Source organism: Balaenoptera borealis (genome assembly GCF_965194805.1).
Source record: "Balaenoptera borealis genome assembly, chromosome: 9".
In the NCBI taxonomy this organism is placed as follows: Eukaryota; Metazoa; Chordata; class Mammalia; order Artiodactyla; family Balaenopteridae; genus Balaenoptera; species Balaenoptera borealis.
Genome location: NC_138873.1, coordinates 36,242,185 through 36,268,037, shown reverse-complemented (window position 1 = coordinate 36,268,037; position 25,853 = coordinate 36,242,185). Strand labels below are relative to the sequence as shown.

The 25,853-nt window shown below is 38.2% G+C and overlaps 1 long non-coding RNA gene across 1 annotated transcript in view; it reads left to right on the top strand.

Moving 5' to 3' along the window:
- The first annotated feature begins 908 nt into the window (after nt 1-908).
- The window catches only part of LOC309635305, a 244,117-nt gene continuing 219,172 nt past the window's right edge, over nt 909-25,853 (top strand). Inside the window, exon 1 of the long non-coding RNA XR_014248749.1 lies at nt 909-1,111. This is a non-coding gene — a long non-coding RNA (uncharacterized lncRNA). The remainder of the gene's footprint in view (nt 1,112-25,853) is intronic.

The following is a 25,853-nucleotide window of genomic DNA, read 5'->3' as shown; positions in this document are numbered from 1 at the left end:
TTGTTATCTAGGGCTGCCGTAACAAACAACTACAAAATGGATGCCTTAAAATAATGGAAATTTATTGTCTCACAACACTGAAGTATAGAAGTCTAAAATCAAGGTGTCTGCAAGGCTGTGCTTCCTCTGAAACCTGTAGGGAAGAAATCCTTCCCTGTCTTTTCCTAGCTTTAGGTTGCGGCCATCTGTCTTTGGTGTTCTTTGGCTTGCAGCTGCATCCCTCCAGTCTCTGCTTCTATTGGCTCATGACACTCTCCCTGTGTTTCTGTCTCTGTGTCTCTTCTCCTCTCTTATAAGGATAACAGTCATATTGGGTTAAGGACCTACCCTACTCCAGTATGATCTCATCTTAATTTTATATCTTTATTACATCTGCAAAGACCCTATTTTTAAATAACTACCAAGGGTTTGGACTTCAACCTATCTTTTGGGGCAACTCAATTCAATTTACAAAAAGCTATTATATATTTTGCGGGGGGGGGATTTATTTATTACTGATGCACACTTGACTATGACCATGTCAGTGGCATGCTGAACTTGACTGATTTGGGGAAAATTTATTTTTCATACCTTTGTACCTCACCCAATGTATCTCAGAATATTTTTTTTTTTTTTGGAAACAACTTATTCTCCTGAAAGAAGAGCCCCTATCTTTCTAGAACTCATGTCCCAGTCCATGGAGGGCTGGAAGGAAGCCAGAAATGGTAATGGAGAGGTAAACAATGACAGCCCTCTCAACCATGGACAGGCTTTGCGTCTGGGCATTGTTCTACCTGCTGTTCACCCGGCTGCTTAGCATAAACTGTTTCCAGGGGGCTCATTAGTCAACTGTTCTCTTGGCAGAACCGCTTCTTTCTCTCCTGATCCTCCTGCTAACACCCCCGCAGACACGACCAGATACGTTTAATCTTTTTTTTTTTTTTTTTATTCATTTATTTAATTTTTTTGGTTGCATTGGGTCTTTGCTGCTGCACACGGGCTTTCTCTAGTTGCAGTGAGCGGGGGCTACTCTTTGTTGTGGGGCGCAGGCTTCTCATTGCAGTGGCTTCTCTTGTTGCGGAGCACGGGCTCTAGGCGCACAGGCTTCAGTAGTTGTGGCACACGGGCTTCAGTAGTTGTGGCTCGCGGGCTCTAGAGCGCAGGCTCAGTAGTTGTGGCGCACGGGCTTAGTTGCTCTGCGGCATGTGGGATCTTCCCGGACCAGGGCTCGAACCCGTGTCCCCTGCACTGGCAGGCGGATTCTTAACCACTGCGCCACCAGGGAAGCCCGATACGTTTAATCTTAACCTGAACACAACGGACACTACTGTTTGTTACTGATACTTCTGCTGAGAGCTATAAAAGGTGTTAAAGACACATGATAATTAGAACTTCACCTCCATCTCCAACCGACAGCCTTCTTTTTGGTAAAGCTTAACAGAAGTAACTGGGAGACAGGACACTGTCAGGAAACTGATTTAGATGATTTCTTTCAAGCAAACTTTTGAAACAAAGGTACAAACCAAGGTGAATCAAAAGGTAAAAACATTGATAGCTACCACCTGGTAAACTTGTCATTTTAGTTCTTAAAACATTAATTTGCTATTCTGTGGACAGTCTAGATACAAAATAAACGTGGGAACCGGTGAATATTGAGAAGGTAATGTTCTTGTGTTTATGTCTGTGTTTAATCATTAATGTTTCTCAAATTTATGCAGATGATCAGCACAGAAGTGTGTTTCCTATTCTTTATACTCTTAGCAGGCCAGCCTTCTTTCTCACACCTCAGACATGTGTTTCCAGGCAGGTTTGCTGATGTCTAATCAGTCAGCTGAGATACTCAACTGTTACTTAGCTCTCCAGCCCTGTCTGGAGGAACTCCAGCGTGGGAGAATCTAAACATATCATTCAAAGGCCTCTGATGTTGCAAAGAAAGGAGGTTTTAGATGATTTTTGTTTTTCTTTGGACTTGGGTCAGTGCCTCCCATTTACACCTGGAATGTGCACTGGATGGTGTCAGATGTGTTTTGGAAGACTGATGTGGGCCTCCTGGAAATCAGCTACAGTGGGGCCCCAGGAGACTCTGGAGCAGGTTATCACGTTAAGAAACACATCTCTTTTTATCAGTGAATATGGATACTGAACAATGAGGCCATGGAAATTCTCCACCTCCACTGGCAACCTTGGGCCTCCCAGACAACCTGCATAGTCAGAATGAGTGCCAGGGTGAGCTCTTCTCTGTGGCTTCTCCATCAGGCTTTGACTCCAAATAAAAAGAGTTCACCCAGGGGATTTCAAGTCAAAATCCAAGAACCAAATTATTCCTATAACTGACATGAATGACCTATCGTTGGTAAGTGGAAAGAAAATGGTCCCAATGTATAGGAGAACTATAGGAACAAATGCTAGTAAGTAGGTTAATGTTTTGCCAACAGCGTCCCACCGATCCTACAGGCTATCACAGACAATTGCCATCTTACCACTTTCCTAGGATGAAAAGATGTCTTATAAAAGTATGACTCACTCTTGCTTTATTTTATGGGGGGGGGGATCTACCTGTGGTGAATACACTTGTCCCATACCATCATGTCTACCCCTTTATCTTTTGACCCCCCAGTACAACTTTCCACCTTCTTTAAAGAAAATGCAGAATCCAAAGGAGGATTGCAAACAGTTATTCCAGAACCAAACCAAACCAAACCAAACCAAAAACTAGTTATCAATATTTAGAAATCAGGAGATTACACCTAAGAATCTGCATTTCTTATAAAACGAGTCTGTGACAGCACCAGGCCTGCATTTCTGCATGGCAGCAACACACTGGAGCCACATTTAAGGCGGGCATGTGCTCTTATTAATACAGGCCAACTTTACTCATTAACACGACCAGCCCCGTCCTTGAAGGCATTCGAATTTGCATTGCCTGGTCCATAGGAAAGGAAAGCAAGCTTCAACAATTTTCATTTTCTTCCTTGGGATTCTAAAGTGTTTTTTTTCTTTTTAATTAAAAGAAAAATTTTTTTTAATTGGAAATGAGCCACAGCCAGTGAGTGGAAATGGCCAGTGAAAATGTATAAATAAGTGGGCTTCCCTAGAGCTACCATTAAGTACATTCAACAATAACTAGGTTCAGTGTTTCCCATGTCTGAAAGACTGACAGAACCACCAGAACTAGGTAGGCAGTACGTGTTTAGTCTGTAGATATATTGCAAGGGGAGATGTTTCCCAGAAGATGGTAGTGTTGGTATTTAGTGCCTGGAACTATGGCTTTAAAGGAGCCTGTATCCCGTTATGGTCACCTAGCGAGGGAAGAAAGTTTCTGGGTCTTGTAATATTACACAGGACAAGAAAAACGGGATGCTCTTGGATTTAGTTAATTTTTATTCTCTCTTCAACTCCTTCTCCATAGAGGATATGGTCACCTGAGAGGAGTTCTTGCTTCCTCTCCCAAGACGTCTTTCAGGTTCCAGAGAAATTATAATTTCTGGTTATGGAGAAATTATAATTTTCTTTTGCAAATATGATTAGAAAAAATATAAAAATCATGATATATGAAATGCAACCTCTTTTCTGGTTTTTAATACTAAATGAGACAACATTTTTTTTTATACATGTCCCTGTTTCTAACTCTCTTAAATGCTTCACCTTCCCATGCTTTCTATTCTCTTGCAATTCATTTTATATGGTCTTTTTCCAGGAATCTTTCCATCTCATTAGGTGTTCTGTTCTTTTTTTTTCTTTCTATGATGCTGCATTTTCCTTTTATTCTAAAATCTGTGTTTAATTTTCCAGTTCTCTACTTTTGTTCTTATTTTCCTTTTGGCAGCCCAGTCTCTTTTATTTTCTGTCTATTGTTTCATTTTCTCCCTCTTGGTGCCCTCATTCATGTGCTATTTTACATGGTCTGCTTATTTCTCTCTTCTTTTCAGTTTGTTTTCTTCTCGTACTGTTTATTTATGCCTCCTGCTTAAAACCAAACCAAAAAAAAAAAAACCACAATATGGATTCTTACTTGTGTTAATTACAGTTTTCTTCCTAACTTTTTACACTAACTCCACATTGTAAATCAGTTTTTTATACTCTAAATTGCCAAAATCCCATTATGAAATAAAAATTTCCCCCAGTTTTCTATAGAAAATTAGAAGTTTGTTTGTCTCTTAAGGAATGAATGTTCTTTCCACGTGGTGGCTGCTGTGTGATGACCCTGGGCTGCAAGTCATCACGTCAGCCCTGATCCTATTTTGTCCCTTTACTTGCTGTGTTACCTTCAAGAAGCCACCGTGTCTCTGGGTCTTTTCTTCATCTGTGAAAGCTAAGGGGGGAAGAACTTCCCTGCTACTCAAACTCTGGTCCTCTGACTAGCCACATCAGAGTCAGCTGGGAGCTTGTTAGCACTACAACAAGCTCAGGCCTCCCCAAAACTTCCTGACTCAGAATCTGCACTTTTACAAGATCCCCTGGTGATTTGTCTGTTCATGGAGGTTTGAGAAGCAAACTCGGTGATCTTCAAGGGTTTTGCCAGCTTTAACTTTGCTGAAAATAAGTGCAGACTTATTTTAATAAGTGACAGTAAGTGGGAAAATAAAGTGAAAACTACCTTGCTCGCAGGGCACAGTAAAAATCACCCAAGAATCTTTGATAAAAGGCCAATGCCTTGGGGTCCTTCCTCAGATCAACTAATTCAGAAACTCTGGGGATGGTATTTGTTCCTGCCCAGATGATTTTAATGAGCCTACTGAGAACCACTCAGGTGTACTACTGAAACTTTTACCTCCTGTTCTGATACCATTAGCACTGCTTTCCTCTGGATGGGAAGTAATTACTATGGGAAGAGAAGAACTCCAAACTATTTGTTTTTTACCTACTTAAACCCACCAAAAATTATTCTGGGGAGGATAAGGAGTTAAGGAGATAATTATTGAAGGTGACTATATACATTTTTATAGCTTTGTGGGAGCAAAAAGTAAGGTTCACTTTTTTTTTTTCCTCAAGCCTCGGTCAGACTTCTGCTGACAATGGGAGTGTTTGTGGTAACAAGAAGGAAGGAACCCCTGGCGAGTGATAGATATGACATTGTACCCTGAGTTGTGGGAATGGGGGTGGATATTTCAGTAGAATGGTTTCATTTCATCATAATTTGGTGTTGCCTGTGTCAGCACAATTAGCCACAGCTATGATTGGGTTACCAAACATTAAGTTCCCATTTACTTTTAATTACTTTAGGTTGTTGAACTATAGCTGATTTAAGAAAAATTGAAACCAACAGATTTTTTTTTTTCCTAAAATGTCCATTAAAATATTTTTAGTGTGAGAACTGGGGAAGTAATAGTCATCAAATAGTTTGTCACAAGAGTGGAAGTTATACCATTATGGGGAAATCTTTTATGTTATAGTTTTCCAAGTTAGATCTTGAGGAACTTTCTTTAAAGATTGTTTACTTTTCCTTAAGGTTATTTTTTTTCTCCAGTGCTTAATGAGAAACATGAGCAAATGATTACATTTTTGGAGTGATCAAATTTTTTGATCAGAGTAAAGAAAAAATGTATTTTCCTTAAACATTTTTCGCTTAGTAAGTACACCACCTTCTTTTCTCAGTTTTCATGTCCTGAATTATTTCTGCATCAAGTTTAGCTGAGGGGTCCAAATTCGGTCATTGTGGGGAATTTCTGAGGTGTCACATCAAAGAAGAGAGATAGCAGAATAAGATGTCATTTTGGTCTGTTACTTGAGTGTTACTCCAAGAAGTTATGTGAGCAGAGAAATGCTGATCTGGGTGGACATCTGTCTTTCCCACAGTGTGACAGAACCCCAAGCAGAATCTTTAGTCAAGGCTGGGCTGTGGCCTCATTATGTCAGGTCTTCAGAGAGTCTCTGGTAGTTATGGGGTTCTTACTTCATACATTGCTCAGAGTCTCGTGAAGACTCAATGAATATTTCCTCAAAGATTTATTATAGCCCTGGTCAAAATTGTGAAGTAGGAAAATTTTCTTCAGTTGTATCCTCTCTCTCATTGAAACATGTCTCCCTAATGTTGGCACTACTTTGTTTCCCTTCTGCTGCATCTTTGTCCTACTTAGAACTAATGTAGGGAATCACTGCAACAACTTCTTCAAGCCACTCTGTTACTATTCATTTTTTTCTCAATAGAGAAATCTCTAAATTGACATATTTTTCTTATGGACAGAAGATCTTTCTTTTACGTTGTTTGATACATCTCTTCAGTTTTTCAGTTCTTTTGTAAAGGGGAGGAAGTTGAAGAGCTTTCCATCAAAAACTTAATTGGGACATTCCAGTATGGCTGTTTTATTTGATTTTGGGAAAAAAGTTCTAAAATTAAAAAAAATTACCCCTCATTTAAAAAATAATCTATATTCCAAAGCTATATAAAAGTGTCAAGTTTCCCCATTTTCTTAGAACTTTCTAAATAGAAAATATCTTTCCCAGGTTTCTGTTGAGATAGGATGAGGAGGTGGTGGTATTGGGGGTACCTGAGTGGTAGGTGGTGCAGAAATATGGGTTAAGCTTGGAAATCAAACAAATCAGAACTATTCTTTTTCCTTACTTCAATTCTTAGGTTATTTTTTATCTTCTGAGTCTTTGAAATCATGATGTCAGATGGAGGTATGTTTTGTGATGTTAAAATTTAGCTACATGAAAAAAATAGCAGATAACTCCATCTTACATTTAATACAATACCTGTTGTATTATACGTAAGTATACATACATATATATGTCTATTTATGGGAAAGAAGTTGAAATGGGAGCTGCTTCATGTAAAATATACAATTTGTCTTGGCAAAACTCAAAACTATATATATTTATGTATATATATATAATATATCTTAACGATAAGACTGATTCTTGCAAACATCAGTTTCATGGGTCTGGAATCTTTCTGATTGTAAATTATTAATACCTTCTAAATTTATAATCATGGCTTTTGAGTCAATCTGTACATCAACAGATAGCAAAAGTAGTTAGCTTGAACCAGTGATCTGGACCAACAAACTCTGAAGCATTTAATAAGTTACTTCTAGTGCTTTTTTTCTTGAGGCTGCTGCTGAATTGTGGTGTAACCACTTCAGTTAGAACATACTTGAGGCTTATGAAAATTCTCATACCCTCATTAATGTTGTGGAAAATTTAGGGAACAACAGAAGTAGGCTTGGTGCTGGTTAGAATGTGATTTCTCCTGAGAACATTTGGAATTTGATGTGGGTTAATGAAAACTTCAGTTGCCATTCCATGTCACGTGGTTTCTCACTGGATGGTGGGATTTTTCCATTGTTTCCAGGCTGCAGAAGGAAGTATGAAATAATGGACTCAAAGTTTGAAACAGGGTGGCTGATTTTTTTGTCTAGTTGTCAGGTTCAAGTATTTGAGTTGCCTGACTTGTTAGCACAAGAGCTGGTGGAGAGGACGGTCAGCGTTCTGATTCACACGTCTCTGAACCAGAGTCCTGCTCAAAGAAGAAACCTAACAGGTGTGTCAGGAGGAGCCGTCCTTTGTTTGGGAGCCTCTTCCACTTGGGATAGAAAAAGTAATCCACCTGGCACTACCTAGTGCTATTTGAAGGTAGCGAAAACATCAGCAATAAAGCTCTCCCCTACATTTGTTTTGCAGGCTTAAAGGTCCCATCTTTAGAGCCTCTCCTTTTAGTTAGTGTCATTGGTAATGTGCAAATAGGTATCTGAGAAGACCAAATGCTTTTTTGTTCATGGATTAATAGGTTGGATTATTTTGCTCTTAGAAAGAGCTCTGAAAGGAGGGGACGCAGGAGAGGTATATTTTGCTTGTGGAGTCAAAGGGAGAGTCCAGAACATGGGATGCTGTAAAAAGATGTCAGATCTTGGTAGGTGGTGCAGGAAAAGGGGTACTGGGCAGCCCAGGGCTGCCCCAAGGAGATGAGTTTTTTTTTTTTTTTTTTAATGGGATCATAAGTACCATTTTGCACCTTGCTTCTTTTTCCCTTAAACGCATAGATGTATTTTTTTTTAATTTATTTATTATTTATTTATTATTTATTTTTGGCTGTGCTGGGTCTTCGTTTCTGTGCGAGGGCTTTCTCTAGTTGCGGCAAGCGGGGGCCACTCTTCATCGCGAAGAGATGAGTTTTTAAAGTGGATGATTCTCAGTTATTTCTTAGCTCTAATGTGCCATAAAAGTATTGTGTATTTCTTAGCCAGCTACCAACAGGTATTTACTGAGCACCTACTATGTGCCAGGCATTGTTCTGAGTGCTGGAGGTACAGCAGTGAATGAGCTGACAGAATTCCTGCCTTCAAGGAGCTAACATTCTAGTAAAAGGGTCCTTTTGCCCTTGTTAAGTTTGAAATGCCTGTTTATGGCAAAGAAGTTTAAATGGGAGATGTGTCATGTAAAATATATGCTTTGTCTTGGCAAAACATCCTTAAGGAGAGATTAAGACAGTGGGGAAAAAAGCATTGAGTAACATTCTCTCCGTTTCCACCTTTCTGTCCGGTCATAGATATAAATTACAATTCTGGCCCTCGTTCACCCTCACATTGCTCTCTGGCACCCTTCCCCATTCTCTGAACATGAGAGGAATGAGGAGGTTATTTGGAAGGTCATTGTTCTGGGGAGTTGTCCTGCTACAGTTACAGGAGAATCTTGAATTTCATCTGGAGAGACTGAAAGGCAGCAGGGGCAAACACACGATGAGGAGTCAATTGGTGAGGAGACCCCAGAGATGAGAAGCATATGGAAAGTCAACTTCATGATTTGCTTCTTTGAAAAGAATAGTCTGTGGAGGATTTTAAATCCTACTCTAAATACAAGCTAGCGTCAGCGGCTGTTTTCAGGAAAACCAAAGGAACTCAACATTCCCCAATGTGTTACAGAGGCCGTGTGGCCTCAAGCAGTAAAGTGAGGAACTTGGTTTGTCTTCTTTCTCAGACACCCATCCTGGAACGCAGCAGAATTTCTGGCCGTGCATCTGGTCGTTCGTGTGCTGCAGAAGTGATTAGTGTGTTACTGTGGGCTCTTTCTCTGGCCCAGGAAAATTTTCTCTTGTCTGAGAAAAATAGGAGCAAGCTCCTGCATGGGATTGGGTGGGTGGGGGAACTATTCCTTCTTAATAGGTAACGTGAGAAGCCCTGATCCAGGGTCCTCGTTACTCAAAATGTGGTCCTGGGAGCTTATGAGACATGCAGAATCTCACATCCCACCCCAGGATCAGGAGGTTAAATTTGGAGTACTGGCCTAGGCAATGCCTTTTCTTTTCTCACCTTTCTGTGCCTCTCACTCCCCACTGTCCCCCGTTCCCCAGAGGCTACTGTCAGGAATGGCGTTGGCAGGGTTCTGGGTTAGGCAATAGGCCACAAGCATTCAGTTCTTCTTTATTAAGCCGGTATTCCAAACCCAGAAGAGTGTAAGTCACAGAAAACAAAGGAATGGTCTCATTTCAGACACATCTAGAGTCTTTGTTGGTTAAACCTCAGGAAGCCCACAAAAAGCCCCCAGACATGTTAGGGTATGAATTTTGAATCTGTACTTCTTCACATCTGTTTGGCTGCCATGACCTTCAATTTACTAAAATATGGAAACTTCATTATGGCATTCTACCCATAAAATGAGGAAATCGCTGATGTTTGTCTCAACCTCAAGCCCCTTAAGGAATACTATCCCTAACCACACTTTCCTATATAACACTTTACACAAAAAAATGAATCAAGATATCAGTTCCCTGGAAGTTAATATAAGTGAATTTTCCCTTCTTGTAAAATAGAAACAGTATTGAGTTCTTTTGATTATCACAGACCTCTTGAGTAGAAGTCAAAACTCTTCAATTAAAGTTTTATCTAGATAAAGGGATTTCCTCCTTGGGGTATATCCCCACCTTGAATGGTCCTGCCCTTCTAGATCTTTGTGGGTGAAAGGTAAAGCCACCTTTGCAGTTTTATGCTATAATTGTGCTTTGGGGGTTTTTAGAAGAAACAGTTACAGTGCGAGAGCAAACTGAGAAGCAAGAGAGTGAGAAGCAAAGACAGTGAATGAGAGGAATGATGCACTGTGTTGAGCCCCAACAGAAGTAAAGATAAGTGATTTTTTGTAGAACACTCTATCAAAACAGTCTGTTTGCAAGGTTGAGGCAGCTTTCCCAGGTTGGCCTCAGATTATCCAATCATGATATTAATACATGATCTTCAGACAGTAGGACATATATTTTGGAATGTTTTATATTGTTAATTACTTTTCTTGTGTCCATCAACAGTCTCAAACTCATAGTATTGTGACAATAATGAACCCAGGTCTTCCTGTCAAGAGGCAGTTTTTCAGAAGTAGACCAAGGTATAGAAGAATGAGACCTTGCTCTAGCTTGGTCTATTTTGAGATTAAAGTGTCCAGGATCCTCTTCACTCCTACACACTTGGCTCTTTTTTTGACATAGGTTTAGTATGTTTTGTGTGCACGTGTGGACATTTTTTCATTCCTAGGCTTTTGGCTTCATTGAGAAGTCAGATGAGGAGCCAAAAATACCAGAGAGGCTGACCATTTTTGTAGTAGGAGTTAGTTTATCTTCTGTTTGGGGCTGAAAGAGAAAAAGCTTAGAAATACCCCTCTCCCCCAAAATCTGATTTAGCTGATTTCTAGGTTATCTAAATCAACCTGAAAATTTTGAATAAGCATTGTTTAGGCACTAAAGGCAACAAAAATCTATTCAACTGTGTCTGCTTTTATACCTGGCTCAAGGCTGACTGCTTTCATTCCTTTCAATCTTACTAGAAGCCTGAGGAGTGAACCTCCTAGAAAAGGAATTTCACTTAGTTACCATCCAAAGGCATGAACAGGGACAGCAAAGTTCATGTTTTTGAATGGTAACTACATGGTAACATCAACTCATGTATTTTCTTTCAAGTTAATACCCCACAGGCATTCTTGTTGGCATATTTTATTCTGGGGAATTGTTAGAACTGAAATTAGCCTAATGACTTAGAGCAGTGACTTTTGTAAGGGTCTCCTGAAATGAAGTTTTGGTACTAAATGCCCCGGAACTGATTTGACTACAGATATTAATGAGAATTTCATTCACTGTTGTTCATCAGAAAGACAGCCTCAGTCTCTGTTCTCGTTCCCTACCCCTCTCAGAGATTAACTGAGGAAACATTTTAAAAAGTATTCAGTTTGAGTTAGGAAATAACATTACTAAACAAGTTTTGGTGGGTGGTGGGTAATCACTGAAAGGCTGATTTGTTCAGGAAGCAGGAATTAACACCTCTAGTCCAGTGGAAAAAAAAAAAACTGGTACAAGACCTTAAGTAATGAGAAATGATGGAGTTTGGATTAAGCCCTTAAACAGAGGAGAGGGTTGGAGGGAGGGCAGCCCTGAGTTGGAGACCCCGTGAACAACTGCTAGCCCCTGGTTAAATATCTTTTTATCTTGACATAGAGAAGTTAAAAATACCAGCACAATTCAATGTAACCTTCCCCCTTTATCCCAAAGGCCAAAGAATTTATTAAAGAAAAAGAATCCATTTGGCCCAGCCATTATACATGACTCTACAGTTCTTGGAAATAAACCACAAGTCAGCTCTGGAAACAGAAAACTAATCCAACTGACCACTTGAGGGAGGTGGTGGGTTATCTTATTTGGAAAAAAGGAACCCAGTTCTTTTTTTTAATAATGTACAATTTTAAGAACTTTGAAAATCTCCTATGCCCTATGGGTGACAAAGAGATAACAGGAGCCCAGACGACGGCCTTTTTTCCACTTGGATCCATTCTCTAATTTTCCTATTAAAATACAGGAAATAAAATAGATTTACTGAACACTTGTGATGGTCTGTTTGATGGATCACTTTAAAAAGAGAGAAAGGGGCAAAGTATGGGTAGTTTATTTTCACAAATCAATTTTAGTTTTTTTTTTTATGAAATAAATGAACAAGAAGCCCATTAAAATGGTGGTTACAATTCTTCTTTTTAATTGTTTACTCTATTAAGGTGACAATACTCGACAGTTTGATATATGAACAGTGTTCCCTTGCCTGACATAAACATAAATTATAACATGAGAATGTGATGATCCTGCAGCCCTTCATTCACTCACCCAGGTTAAATGTAGAATTTGGAGAGAAATCAAAATTAAAGTTACATTTACCTAGATTCCAACAGCTGTTTCTTCTTGTTTAATGGTGGCTGAAGAAAAGTTAGATGAGATAAATGGTAAAATGGGTCAAGTCCAGCAAAATCATTGTATTTCATCAGAGCCAAGATGGGAAATCAAATCATTAAAGCCAACTTTACTGTGCAAACACCATCAGTTCACAGATTTCTTTTTTCCCAGATATCATAAAAAATACTTGAACTTGGGATCATTCCTCTTGGGTTGAATTGCAGCATTATAGATCAAAATTTTCAAAGGGATTATATGTAAAATTATTATAGAAACAGGAATTTTAATTAATATTTTATTCTGTATTTAATGCAGATATATAGTGTATAGAGTCAAATAATAGAAAATTTATGATGAAAAACAGCAGTATCCTTTTCCACCACTTTTTATGCCCAACTCTTGATGCACAGATAAAACCACTTTTGATTTATTTAGCTCTTTCTTCTGGCATATAACTCCACATGTCTAAATAACATGTTTATACAGTACTTTCTTGTATATGTGTGATTAAGTTTTAGATATTTTCTATTGCTTCCACTTATAGTAGGAAAGAATCCAGCCCTGTCAATTCTCTCCACAAGACTTGACGTATACTTCCTATTTCCTCATCCTTTAAATATAGTCAAATCATCATTTTTAGTTTAACCTATGTTCAGCGTCAACTTTATTATGACTATATAATAAACGCTGTACACAGCTAAGCTAAGCAGGGTGCTCTGACCTTTCAACTTTTTGTTTTCCTAAATGAAGCGTTGCATCATTTTTTCATTAACTTATTTTTATGTACTTAGTACTGATTCATCCTCTAAATCGCAGAGAGAAGTATACAGCCCCCCTCAGTAGAATCAAACCATGAGTTTCCTTTTTTGACCATCCCTACCTTTACCCCCCAAGCCCTCTGGCTGTCTCCTCAATTCCACAAGCCATTCCCTACGCCTACTGCTAAGCTCTTGTCCTGGGTTTTCCCTTCCCTATCAAACTGGGGATTCTCTTTATCCTTTTCTGTCTTTGCTCCTGTTTCCTGAATCACATGCTTTTCCTGGTTTATTCTTTCCTTTTTTTGGGGATTCATTCTCCAGCTACTTCCTAAGAAAAGTTGGATGAGAGGAAAATGTATTTTTTTCTACCTTCGTATTTTATTAAAGCTTGGCTACTTATGGTATTTTGGATGGAAATTATTTTCCCTCAGAATTTTAAAGATGTTGTTCCAATTACTTTCTATCTTCCACTTTGTTGTTATAAAGCCCAATGTTACGTTAATTAATAATACTGCACATGGGATTTACTTTTTCTCTCTGGAAGTTTTTAGAACCTTTTCTTTATTTCTGGAGTACAGAAATTTCACACAAAAAATATATCCTTTTTCCTCTCATTTATTGTTCCGGAGATTTAATGGGACTTTTCAATCTGGAAACACATGCCCTTTGTGATTTTGTGGTGTTATTTTTGTGTATTAGTTATTTGATAATTTCTTTGCTTCATTTTCTCTATTCTCTCTTTCTAGAACTTCCATTATTCAGATATTAGAACTGAATTGTTTCTCTAATTTTTCAGGTTCCTTTTATTCAAGCTATTTACTAAATCTTGTTTTATTTTATTTTTTGGGAATATTTTGTCTACTTTATCTTCTACCCTTTCTGTGGAGTTGTTTTAAAATTTCTGTCATTATATACTTTTTAAATTTTTAAATTTTTTTTTTTCCAAAAATTATTTTTCTTTTTTGGCCACGCCACGTGGCTTGCAGGATCTTAGTTCCCTGACCAGGTATCCAACCTGGGCCCCAGCAGTGAGAGTGCCGAGTTCTAACCACTCGACCACCAGGGAATTCCTGCCATTATTATATTTTTATATTTCAAGAGCTCTTTTGTGTTCTCAAACTACTCCGCATTAAAAACAAAAACAAAACCTCCATAGCATTCTTTTTTTGTGTTTCACTAGATGTAGAAATAACTTCTTTTAGACTAAAAATATTTATTACAATTTCTCTGATGTTTTTGTGGTGGCAAATGGGATGCGGCACCCAGGTCCCCCTCCAAGGAAGGACCCGTTGCCCCCACTTCTGGGAGTGGTGTGAGAGAATCTTCAGCTGTGGGCCCTTCAAGGATCATCTCAGCTGCAGAGAGATGCTTCATGAAAGATCACTCCCCTTTCTGGGATGGCCCACATCCAAAGAGTGTTCCATACTAGGTATGAATGCTTGGGCATCTTGGCCCAACTTGGGATAACCCTGAAAGGCTGTTGTAGCCCCTGAGACTGAAGCTGAGTCTGTCATGGGTCTGCCCTTGCAGCTTGATTTCTCTCTGCCCACTCTTGCTTTCGTCCCTTCCAAGGATACTCTGTAGTAAGCATCCTGCCCACTTAGCTCCATCTTAGAGTCTGCTTCCCAGGGAAACAAAGCTGCAACTGTTCTCTTCTCCATGCAGCATATCTCTTTCTCCTAAGTTATCTTTATTCTGCTTATTCATTTTGGACTTTGACTTTCGTGATACCTTCTGTCTGATCTTAATTGAAAGCTGAATTGATGGGAAGCTTAAGTATGCATGGCACTTGTGTCCTTAGGGTCACCAGGTAGAAACCAGGGAACCAGCTGTTTCTTTGGTGTCTGTAGGTCTTTTGGCCTGAGGTGGTTTCCTCCTTTCTCCTGCTCGGAGAGCATAAACCTTGGTAGCAGCTTTCTAGGACCTAATGGCAGAAAGAGCTGGGAGTCCCGCTGTTAGTATAAACATTGTAATGTAATATTCTAAGTTTTTAGTCTGGGATCTCAGCTCCAATTTCAGCTCTGCCTGGCAAATCTACTAAATTTCTCTGTTATGAACTCTCTAGAGAATTCTCTTTACTCTTTCCTCTTATTTTCTACTAGAGTGTGGGAGGGGCATTCTCAAGGTGTATGGGATTGGGAAGTTATTTGGGGCATCTGTCTTTTCCTTATACAAGTTTTCACCCAGTTACTTTGTCTTCAGCTCCCCGACCCTCCAGAGGAACTCCTCTAGTACCTGATCCTTTCTAAGTACTGCAGTAGGAATCATGTTGCTTCTTGTGGACTGTCTTCCCTCTGTAAACTTGGGGCTCTCTCTTCTCAGCTAAGTCAGTCACTGTTCATCCATCAACTTTCCATCTTCCAACGTTTTGTTGATATTGCTCACCTGCTGTGGTCTCTTCTTCCATTCTCTATGTTTTAGTGGCTTCAGTTCTCTTTTTATTTCTTTATTGTTATTTAAGTGGAGCTTGAAAGAGAATGGGTATACACATAGGCTTTGCTTAAACTAATTTGAATCAATCAGAATACTCTTACTATAGCGAATCAATGGCATGTTACAATGTGGATCATGTCTTCTTTTTAGAAACATGTTCTTGTTGGTGTCCAGGACAACACAACTGCCTGGTTTCTTCCTACTTTGCTGGCTATTCATTCTCACAGTATGCTTTTTAATCTCTCATTTTTCCAAAGACAAACTTAACATGAAAAAAAACCCCTCAAAACAGGACAGTTCTAGTAAACAATATTAACCAGGATAGGTATCTTTAGATGACACATCTGAAAGATTAAATGCCAGATTTCTAATTTAAGGTTTCTTTTTAAGACTAAACAAACAGCAAAGATTAACTAAGACAATTCACAAATAAAAACGAAGAACATAGTTCTCTTTTCAAAGGTATTCATTTAGCACTCAAACAAGTGAAAATGAATTTAAAATTTCTCGTTTCTGAAATATCATGAAATCTAAACATTTGAAAATATGAACACATTTTTATTTATTGATCTATAATAATTAAGGAAAAAACTTTAAAAATCACACAAATTAAGACTCATGCTTTTCTGAGTTTCTTTTCAGTTATAGGTAATTTTTGTAAATGATAGAATTTTGTCAAAACTGTTTTTGATACCAGAAAGAGCAACAGAATTTTTGTAAACTTTGTAAAAGTAAGAACCAACATGCTTGAATCAGTACTAAAAATTCAAACCTGCTTTGTTCAAATAGAATACACTATGTGATAAAGTGATTAAAGGTAGTTTGGAATGAAAGAAATAGGATAAAATACAACTTTATTAGAAAAAAAATCAGTGATTGTATTTCTTGATCTTTGACCTATGAAATCGTATTTTGAGAAATATTTGGTTATCTTAGATAATCTGCACAGATTACCTATTGTGAATATGTATTTAAAATTTTTAAATATATACCACTATATTTTATGCCTTTCAAAATGAAATGTGCACCTGAGAGCTAGATATTGTGTACCATTAGTACGTAACTTTTCCCTGAAACCCAAACCATAGTAATTGTTGCCATTAGCTAGGTAAACCTGATATTACCTTCACTCATTGGCTAGTTTATCATGTTTACAACAAAGAAACACTGGCATGGGAACTTTAGCGTTAGGTTTATAAACAAAATATTTCCTAAAATGTTAGTTCTTAAATTGATTAATTTAGAGAATGGAACAAGTTTAATGCAGAGCTATAACATGTAGAAGCAAGAAGGATACATATGCTTTCAAACAATTGTAAAATTAATGAGTAGTTGTTTATTTCTCTTCAACAATTGCATATGCATGTAGTGATATGAGTCTGAGACAGGTGCTGAATCTTCAGTCACTTGGCCACAGAGTTATATGGTTAATAAATTATGAAAATTGCTTGTCTTAATCTGACTGTTAAAGCTCTATCCCATTGTCTTTTCATGTAACAGAAACAAGGCTTGAATGACAAAACCCAACTACTTACAAAATTTAATTTAATAGTTTAAAGCGCAAAGGGCATTCCCTATGCAATAAAATCTTTTGTTTGGAAAATTTTAAACAAATTATATTTTACTTTATGTTCATTATTTACGTAATAAGAATTTACAAGAACACAATTTTCTCAAGATTTAAACTGCTCATTGTTCCATAAATAGGACACACATTTAGAAAGATGAGTTTTTTTAAAAGGAATATTTTACTGATTAGTTCTGGCTCAAGACATAAAACTCTTTTATTGCTTGATGTTACTGGAATTTTGCCGTAGATTATTTTTTGAATCTCTTCTGTAAGATTAACAATAGAAGTATTTTCATCCTCAATTACTTCTTTGAACTACTACTTTGAATTTAAGTTTTGTATATGGATGAAATTTCCTTCTGGCTTAATACCTGAGCTGGTAGAAATGTCTCACCTAAATCCTCTGTCTTCTTTTTGTTAGAAAGATTCATAATCCAGAGCCCTAATAGTTGGAAATGCATGTGATGACCTGTAGTCTCACTCCTGTCCCTGTTTTTTAATTCCCATGACAATTACTTCACTAAATATTATCACCCAAATTCTGTTTGATTACTTCCAGTGACGGGGAAATTTCTCTTCAATTTAGGCATCTTGGGTCATGCTCAGGTCATTACCAACTATTTTCACCTTAATACAGATTCCTACCTATCAAAGTGTTTTGTGGGTTGGACCATGGAGCAAGAAGACTTAATCTTAAAAGGTTCAGGAATGTAAATTGACCAAGGTGAACTCTGACCTATAAGAGAAGGGTACCATTGTTCCCATGAGATTGTGATTGTGGTAGCTAATAGAAAAGATTGTCAGCCATGCTGGCCCTGGGAGTGGGGCAGGGAGTATTTCCCAAGACTGGTTAATGTCAGTATCCAGTGAGTTGATAGTATTCTGTGATCTGGCCTGTTTTCAGGAGAACTGAGGCAACTGAGACAGCTTACTGAGCCAGGGTTCTCACTACTATTATTTTCTTTTCTTCACTGATTCCTTCATTTTAATGACTTTTTGTCAATACTTAGAGGTAAGAAATAAGATCCACCAAAAACACAGCAAGTCATCCTGGTGGACAACAGACACTTTAAGAGCAGACTCCTTGGGGTAAGGAGGGAAATTTAGAAGAAATTGTAGACAGTTTCTACTATCAATGAATTTACAAACTGATGGAGATAAGGAAGAGACAACCAACTCATAAATAAGGCATGTAAAACATGAAAGTTTTATAACTTTATAGACTGAAGTATTACATACTGACATAAACTCTAGAATGCACAGATTGATCAAAGCAGAATGGGGTTGAAAAAATTTCTACAAAAGAGAGGGAAAGAATATGATTTTACAGGATCGAGCGAAAGCTTTTGGGGAAGGAAGAGGTATTGTTTAGTAAGGCAAGGGTATCCTTAGATGATCTGCAAATCCCAACAGAGCAGAAGTGTTAAGGAAGTTAATCTATGCCCAGAGCCTTGCTGTTTGGGGCAACATTTCTTCTTTCCCCACTTTTTGGTGGTCTTTTTCTCCAGAGAATTTGGACTCCCCCTACCACTCAGGGGGATCTGGAACAGAATTGCTTTGCCTTGCACATGGGCTGATGGGACTTGATTGTTGATGTCTCCAGCAGTCTCTTTTGGGAGCACTCTGTGTCATTTTCCCCTGTGGTAGGTGCTTGAGACAGCATGCCTGCTTGAGCCCCTTGCCCTGTAATATGGCTCCTCTTCTGAGGATTTAAACTCCTTCCCTTGGGCACCTGTAATAGGGCAATACCCTTCCTCCTGATGTGAGATCTCTGCTTTCACTCCTGGTGCAGGTAGGTAGACAGCTTTATAAATTCACTCTTAGAGGAATCATTTTTATGACTCTTAGTGTTCAGGCCACATCCTGAGCTGAGCGTGCCTATTCAGGAAATGAATCGAATCATTGTCTGTGTCTTTTGACCCTCAGATCACCTTTATTATTTTACAGTCTCTGCCCAGTCACTGAGGATCAGCCTGGCTGCACACACTGAGAATGCCTTTATATATTCTGTAATTAAAAAGCCCAATTTCAAGCCCATTTTAAAACTGGGGATGTTGCACTTCACCTACCCCCCTGCAGGGTGATGAGGTTGGTGACACTGGGAAGACTTAACAACAAGAAAATTCACGCATCCCTCCCCCAACACCACTCACCCCCAAACTGCAGGCTTCTTGGACTGATTGATGGCATTTCCTAATATAGCAGGGGTGAGATGACTTATTTTGAAAATAGAATTAAAACTTTCCCTTTTTAGGAGCAAGCTCCACGTTGGCAACACCATCAGCCCCAAACACATTAGTTCTTGTGGTCAAAACATTAACAGGGTGCTTTGTTAACAGTATGTTCAGGTCATGATAAGGCCAACAAAGGAACTGTTAAGACTTTATGAGCTGAGTCTTTCCAAATAGTGCTCCAAATCAAAAGTACTGAGAGTAAAACTTTCTCCTGTAAACAAGGCCCGAAGGAGCCAGGGTGAGAGTTTTCATGAGTGGGCTGAGGTGTCAGGGTGTCGCATTGACCAAAATAAGCCACCTCATGAAAAGTAGGAAACGACTGATGGGTCCACAAAGTATGCAGTTCTCTGAAAGTTTCCAGCAAAGGAGCTGAGATGGGCTTACTAATTAGCCTTCTTGGACATAGTAGGAGAGCGGGGAGCCCTTTAAAGAGGTCCCAGGGAGTGCTAAGTGCTGGGGAAGTTTATTGCTGTGCTCATAAACAATGTCCATGGACAGGGGATTGAAAGGAGATCCTGTGAGCTGCAGGGGCACCTGCTGTGGGAACTCATCTTTATGAAACCTTCCCTGACTGTAAACTCTGATTACTGTCCTACTCAATCACCTTGGCATTTTAAACAAGAAATCTAGATTAATTTTTACTGTTTACTTGGTGCTTTGTCTGTTTAATGAGAGGGAGAGAGAGAGAGAGAGTTTGGGGGATGGTTGATGCCCACACCCTGGGAGATGCATCTTTAATCCTCAGTTCAAGTCCCAGCTCTCTGGGATTCTGTCTTGTCCTCTGTAAAATAAGGGAATTGGACAAGATATCACTTTGATTTTCAAAATCACTGCTGATTTCTTACGTTTTTGAGTGCCCCAACACACCTTATTTGGCATTATAATAATCCTTGAGGTAGGTGAAATAGAAAACATTGTCTCTGCCTTAAAGAGGAGTAATCTGAGACTCAGAGCAGTCAAATGACTAACTTATGAACCACAGCAAATACATAGTGCAAACTGGGTCAAGAACCAAGGAATTTTGATTTCTACCTCTTTCTACACCCCTCTAAACTACAACTGTAGTTCAGATAGTCTAGAGTTCTTCCTTCATCAGAGTACTTGAAGGCAAGGAGAACATTAAGTATCTACTGTGTAGCTGCTATGGATCTGGCTCTAATTCTCCACAGCTTAATGAATGTTGCTCACTGCAGCTTAGGAGACAATGTTCTTACTCTGAAGTCCAGAGTATAATAACGATAGTAATTATATATTTTTGAACTGCTACACTGTGCCAGAATCATTACATACATCATCTCATTTGTTATTCATTTTGAAGAGGAAGCACCTAAAGCTCAGTGGCAAGCCAACTGGGTGGAGATGGAATGTGGTCGAGGCTGACCTTCTCTCTCTCTCTCTGTGTATCTTTCTCTCAGTTCTCCCTCCGGCTCAGAATTCAGACCTTCTCTGGTTCTCTGAATTGAAGGAAGGTATCTAGGAAAGAGTATAGGCCCTGTGAGCGTTGCAGGAGGATTCAGTAGGATACGTGGGTTCTAGGAACTAGGGGAAACTGTACCTGGCTCTCCTATAGTGTTGCTATGGAGGAGAAGTTTTTCCCCAAGAGGAAAGGCTGCATAGTTAGTAGAGTGAAGCCAGACCATATGTAACCTCAGAAAAGAGTTTCTTGCCCCAAAGCATGGCACAGGGACGGTAGCTTGTTTAGGATCAAGCAGAAAGGAGTGACGGAGTTTCCAGTGGCAATCTGTGAGGACTGATGTTCCAGAGCTGGGTCCATCTCCCTACCTCCCTGATGCATTTGAACAACAAAACACCCAGTGGCACTATTCCAGGGGGTGATCTCCTGGAAGTCTGAGGTTTTATTTGTGCTGCTAGCCTGGTGGAATGGGCTTCTTACACTCAGAAAGTAATTTGAGATATAGAAATTAAAATTTTAATTTATTGTCTGTCTCAGATTATCGATTGTGATATGTATTTCCTATAGACGATTTCACAGTCCTTCATGTAGAGACTAGTGATGGAGAAATTGAGCCACCATTCAGTGCCCTATACTTCAGGCATGCTGGACTCAAAAGAACTGATGCCATAGGAATAAATGTATATCGATGTTTGACTAGCAACTAGTGTCCATCCCTTTAAATTAAACCCTTTAACCTTTAAATTAAGGTTGTAAATTTGATTTTCATTGGCTTATTATTTCATTTAACTTAATGTAAGTTGTATTTGGCGTCATAGTTTAAATTGACTTTATACTTTAAAGTTTAAGAGTTATAAATATAAAATATTTATATCTGGTTTTATGTTCACACATATTTAAAAAACACTAAGTATATCTAGTATCAACATTGGAATCCTTGAAATTATCTCTTTCTTCATGGCCCACTAAAGTTTGAGGAAAATTGTTCTAATTCAAGGGAATGATTCTAATTGTAGTTGTTGAAGGTCAAGAAGGAGGAGAAAACGTAGTAGGTCAGTAGGGGAAGTATCTTGGGACAGTCCCTGGAAATAAGTCACCTTTAATCAAAATGTTCTGCAGATAACTTAGATTTGCTTTGAAATATTTATTTGGTAATATCATTTATTTCTAAGTAAGGAGTAAAGTCAGTAGGACTGGCTTAGCTAAGCTGTTAAGGTCAGCAAAGTTTATCTTACTCTTTCAATCTTCCTCAGGATGCCATCCCAAATCTCCCCTTGGTGTTCTTTACTCTCCTTTTTGGAGACCCTTCACCTTCTGGAGTGGTGAGCAATGATCTGATGAGGAGCCAGCCCTCCTCTGCATGTCCTAGCCCCAGGCTGTCCTCAACATCCACCTAAAAATAAATATTGCAAGTCTTCTGAGCCTGTGTATTCTGAGAGTCACTTGTTTTCTCCTACTGATATGCTTTTCTAATTTAAAAAAGTTCTCCTGTTCATTAATACTTAATTTTCCTATCTAATGTTCTTCTATTCTCTTCCTTTCTGCTTCCCAGGGTAACACTTGCTGATTTAATAAATGAAACCATAATTTAAGGTAATAGCTTTAGGGTTTAGTTAGCCCTCCATATTGGCATGTGCATTTTTAAAAGAGTCTTCTGAAGGAGATGCTGTAATCCCAAAGATTAACTTCAATTGCGAGACTTTGGGTCCTGTGGTTTTTTTTCTTTGTTTTGTTTTGTTTTTTGTGAGGTAATGAGGCCTTCCATGGCTTGCCAGAAAACATGACACAGGCAGCTTACTGGTTTATAAGATAGAGGACAGAGCATCTCCATTTATTTTGGTTAGACACATGTATCCTGGGCCCAGGATAACTATATCTTTATTTCATTTCATCTAACTTAAGCATACAGCAGGATTTTCTTCATTAAATTGCAAAACTACATTTCTTTGGGATCTACAAGAATATCTAAATGAAACTTCAAAAACAACAGTTTTTTTTTTTTTTAAGATTCCATATAATGTGTTAGAATACGGTATTTGTTTTTCTCTTTCTGACTTACTTCACTCTGTATGACAGACTCTAGGTCCAACCACCTCACTACAAATAACTCAGTTTCATTTCTTTTTATGGCTGAATAATATTCCATTGTATATATGTACCACATCTTCTTTATCCATTCATCTGTCGATGGGCATGTAGGTTGTTTCCATGTCCTGGCTATTGTAAATAGTGCTGCAATGAACATTGTGGTACATGTCTCTTTTTGAATTATGGCTTTCTCAAGGGAAAAAAAAAAACAGTTTAACTGAATTCCTAGAATGTATTATGGTGCAAGAAGTAGGATATTAAATTAAAAAGCTATACCAAATAATGATTTTGGAAAAGAAAGCAATGTAATACTTTCATTGCGACTAGGAAGCATCTGTTATGTTGTGTGACTTCATCTGGCCACTTCCTCTCTCTAAGCCACAGTTTCTCATCTGCTCCTGACTGTCTCGCTGAGTGGATGTAAAATTCAAATAAAATCAATTAATTTGGGTGAAAGGGTTTGTTAACTTTCACAGCTGCTGGAATTGGGTTTAGAAGGTGAAGGGGACCGGGGTGGAGAGCCACTGGAAAGGACAGAGGAGCAATTGATAAGGGGAAAGGATGGAGGGGAATGCTTTGTGAAAGTGGCCACCCCCATGGAGGGCTAAAAGTGGGTGGGGTGGGGCAAGGAGAGATGTGGTCTGTCCTGCTCAGCCCTGGGGGCCCCTGGAGCCCTGGGGAGGGCTCTGCAGCTGGCTAGGTGCCAGGTGGTCACATCCTACCTTCATTACCCTCATAACTGAGAACCCAGATAAGGGACCCCAGCAAGAACCTCCTATTTCATTCTCTGTCAGGATGGCCACTGGATAGAATGTTCCTATGGGGGTTACAGGCATTGCTTCTTCTCTCCTCCTGCCCCAGGGTCTGCTAGCTGAGCAAATGCCTATTGCTTTATGTAGTTTATGTGGGGGGCAGATGGAGTGGGTGGTGGAGACCTTTGCTCTTTGACAGGTCAAGCTCCAGGACTGGGACTGTGTCCAGCTAATGTCAGGACAGGACTCCCACCTTCCATCCTCACAGGCTGAGAATAATAATAGTTAGTGGTGGATTAATAGCCATCCCCATTTGCTAGGCACTAGACTGGGTGTTTGTTACAGCAACCCTGTGAGATGGGATCATCATTCACATTTCACAGGGGAGGAAACTGAGGCTTCAGAGGTTAGGTAAAAAAAAAAATTTCATTGCATTTTTCAGGTGTCTGTAAAATGTAGACTTGAACATTGAAAAATTACAATTAAATATCACCTAGCATAATGGCTATTTTAATTATATTAACTTAGAAATCTTACCCTAGTATATAGCAAAATTATCTTCTTACTACCTAGGAGTCTTTCAAGTATGTTGTAGGAATTTTGTTAAATATCCCCCATAGACCTTCGTAATGTCTAATCACTTTTTTCCTTGATGTTATATTTGTTGAAACAGTTCCAAATTCTGCATTTGGCTCTTTGAATGAATCCCTCATGATCTTTAGTTTTCTGATCACAAGAACTCATAGACTGCTGGATAAAATTAAGGAAAAATAACCCTGAATTTTGAATTTCAGGGATAAAAGAAGAAATACACATCTAATAAGAAAGTCAATGCCCTTTTTAGATAAAAAATACTCTGCAAATTAAGACAAAAATGAAACTTTATTAGTTTGCTAAAGGCATCTATAAAAAAGCCTATAGTTAATATTTTATATAATGGTGAAATACTAAATAGTTTTGCCTAAAATTGAGATATAGGCAAGGATATCTATTTCTGTTACTTCTACTCAACTAAAGTCCTAACCAGTATAATAAGAAAAGAGAAAAAAAAGTATATACAGATTTGAAAGGAAGAATTAAGATTGTTTTTATTTGTAGATGATATAATCATGTATAAAGAAAATCTTATGGAATTTACACAAAGACTACAAGAACTAATAAGATAATTTAGCCAAATTGCAGGATATACGATTGATATAAAACCATCAGCTGACTTGTTATATACTAGCAGTTAACAATTAGAAAACAAAATTTGGAAAGCAGTACCACTTTCACTTGCAACAAACAAAACAAAACAAAACAAAGTACCTGAGAATAAGTCTAATGAAAAATGTGCAAGACCCTACCTTGAAAGTTATAAAGTGTTACTAAAAGAAATGAAAGAAAACCTAAAATAATAGAGAAATACCATTTTTGTGGATTGTTAGACTCAACATTAAGATGCCCATTTTCACCAAACTGATCTACAGGGTCAACTCAATCTCAATCACAGTCCAAATAAACTTTTTAAAAGAAATAATAAATTTTAAAACTTTTGAAAAAGTAGGCAAATTCTAAAACCTATATGGAAATGAAACGAATCTAGCATAGACAAAACCATCTTGAAGAACGAAGTACAAAGATTCATACTACCTGATTTCAAGACACATCATAAAGCTGCAATAATCAAGACACTGAAGCCTTGGTGGAAGAATAAATTAAATATATCAATAAAACAGAATAGAGCCCAGAAATAGACTCACACAAATACAGTCAATTGATTTTCCATTAAGGCACCCAGTCAGTGAGGAATTCATTGGGCAAAGGAAAATCTTTTCAACAAATGGGGATGGAACAACTGGGTATTCATGTGTAAAATTGTAAGCCTCAGCCTCTACCTCACACTATAAATAAGAATGAATTTGAGATGGATCATAGACTTACACATGTAAAAGCTAGAACTATCAAACGTCTAGAAGAAAACTCAGGAGAATATCTTTTTGACCTTGAGGTAAACAAAGATTTCTTAGGACACATAAAGCACACATTATGGAAGAAAAAAATTTATAAAATAAACTTCATCAAAATTAACAATCTGTTTATCAAGACACCAACCAAAAAAAAAATAAGTAAACCACAGACTGTAAAAAAAATATTCACAATCCATACGTTTGACAAATGACTCACATCCAGAATAGATAAGGATTTCCTACAAATTAAAGATTTCTTACAAATTGACAATAAATGGACAACTCAGTAAAAAAAATGGGCAAAAGTCTTGAACAAGCACTTCACAAAAGAAGATATAAGAATGGCCAATAGACATATTAAAATGGTTCAACACTGTTAGTAATGAGGAAATGCACTTTAAAACCACAATGTGATATCATTTTGTACCCACTAGAATGGCTAAAATAAAAGTTTTACAATTCCCAAATTGTAAGTTGGTAAGGATGTGGAGCAACTAGAATTAATTTGGTGCTATTGTGAAATAAGTTTAAATTTCTGTTCAA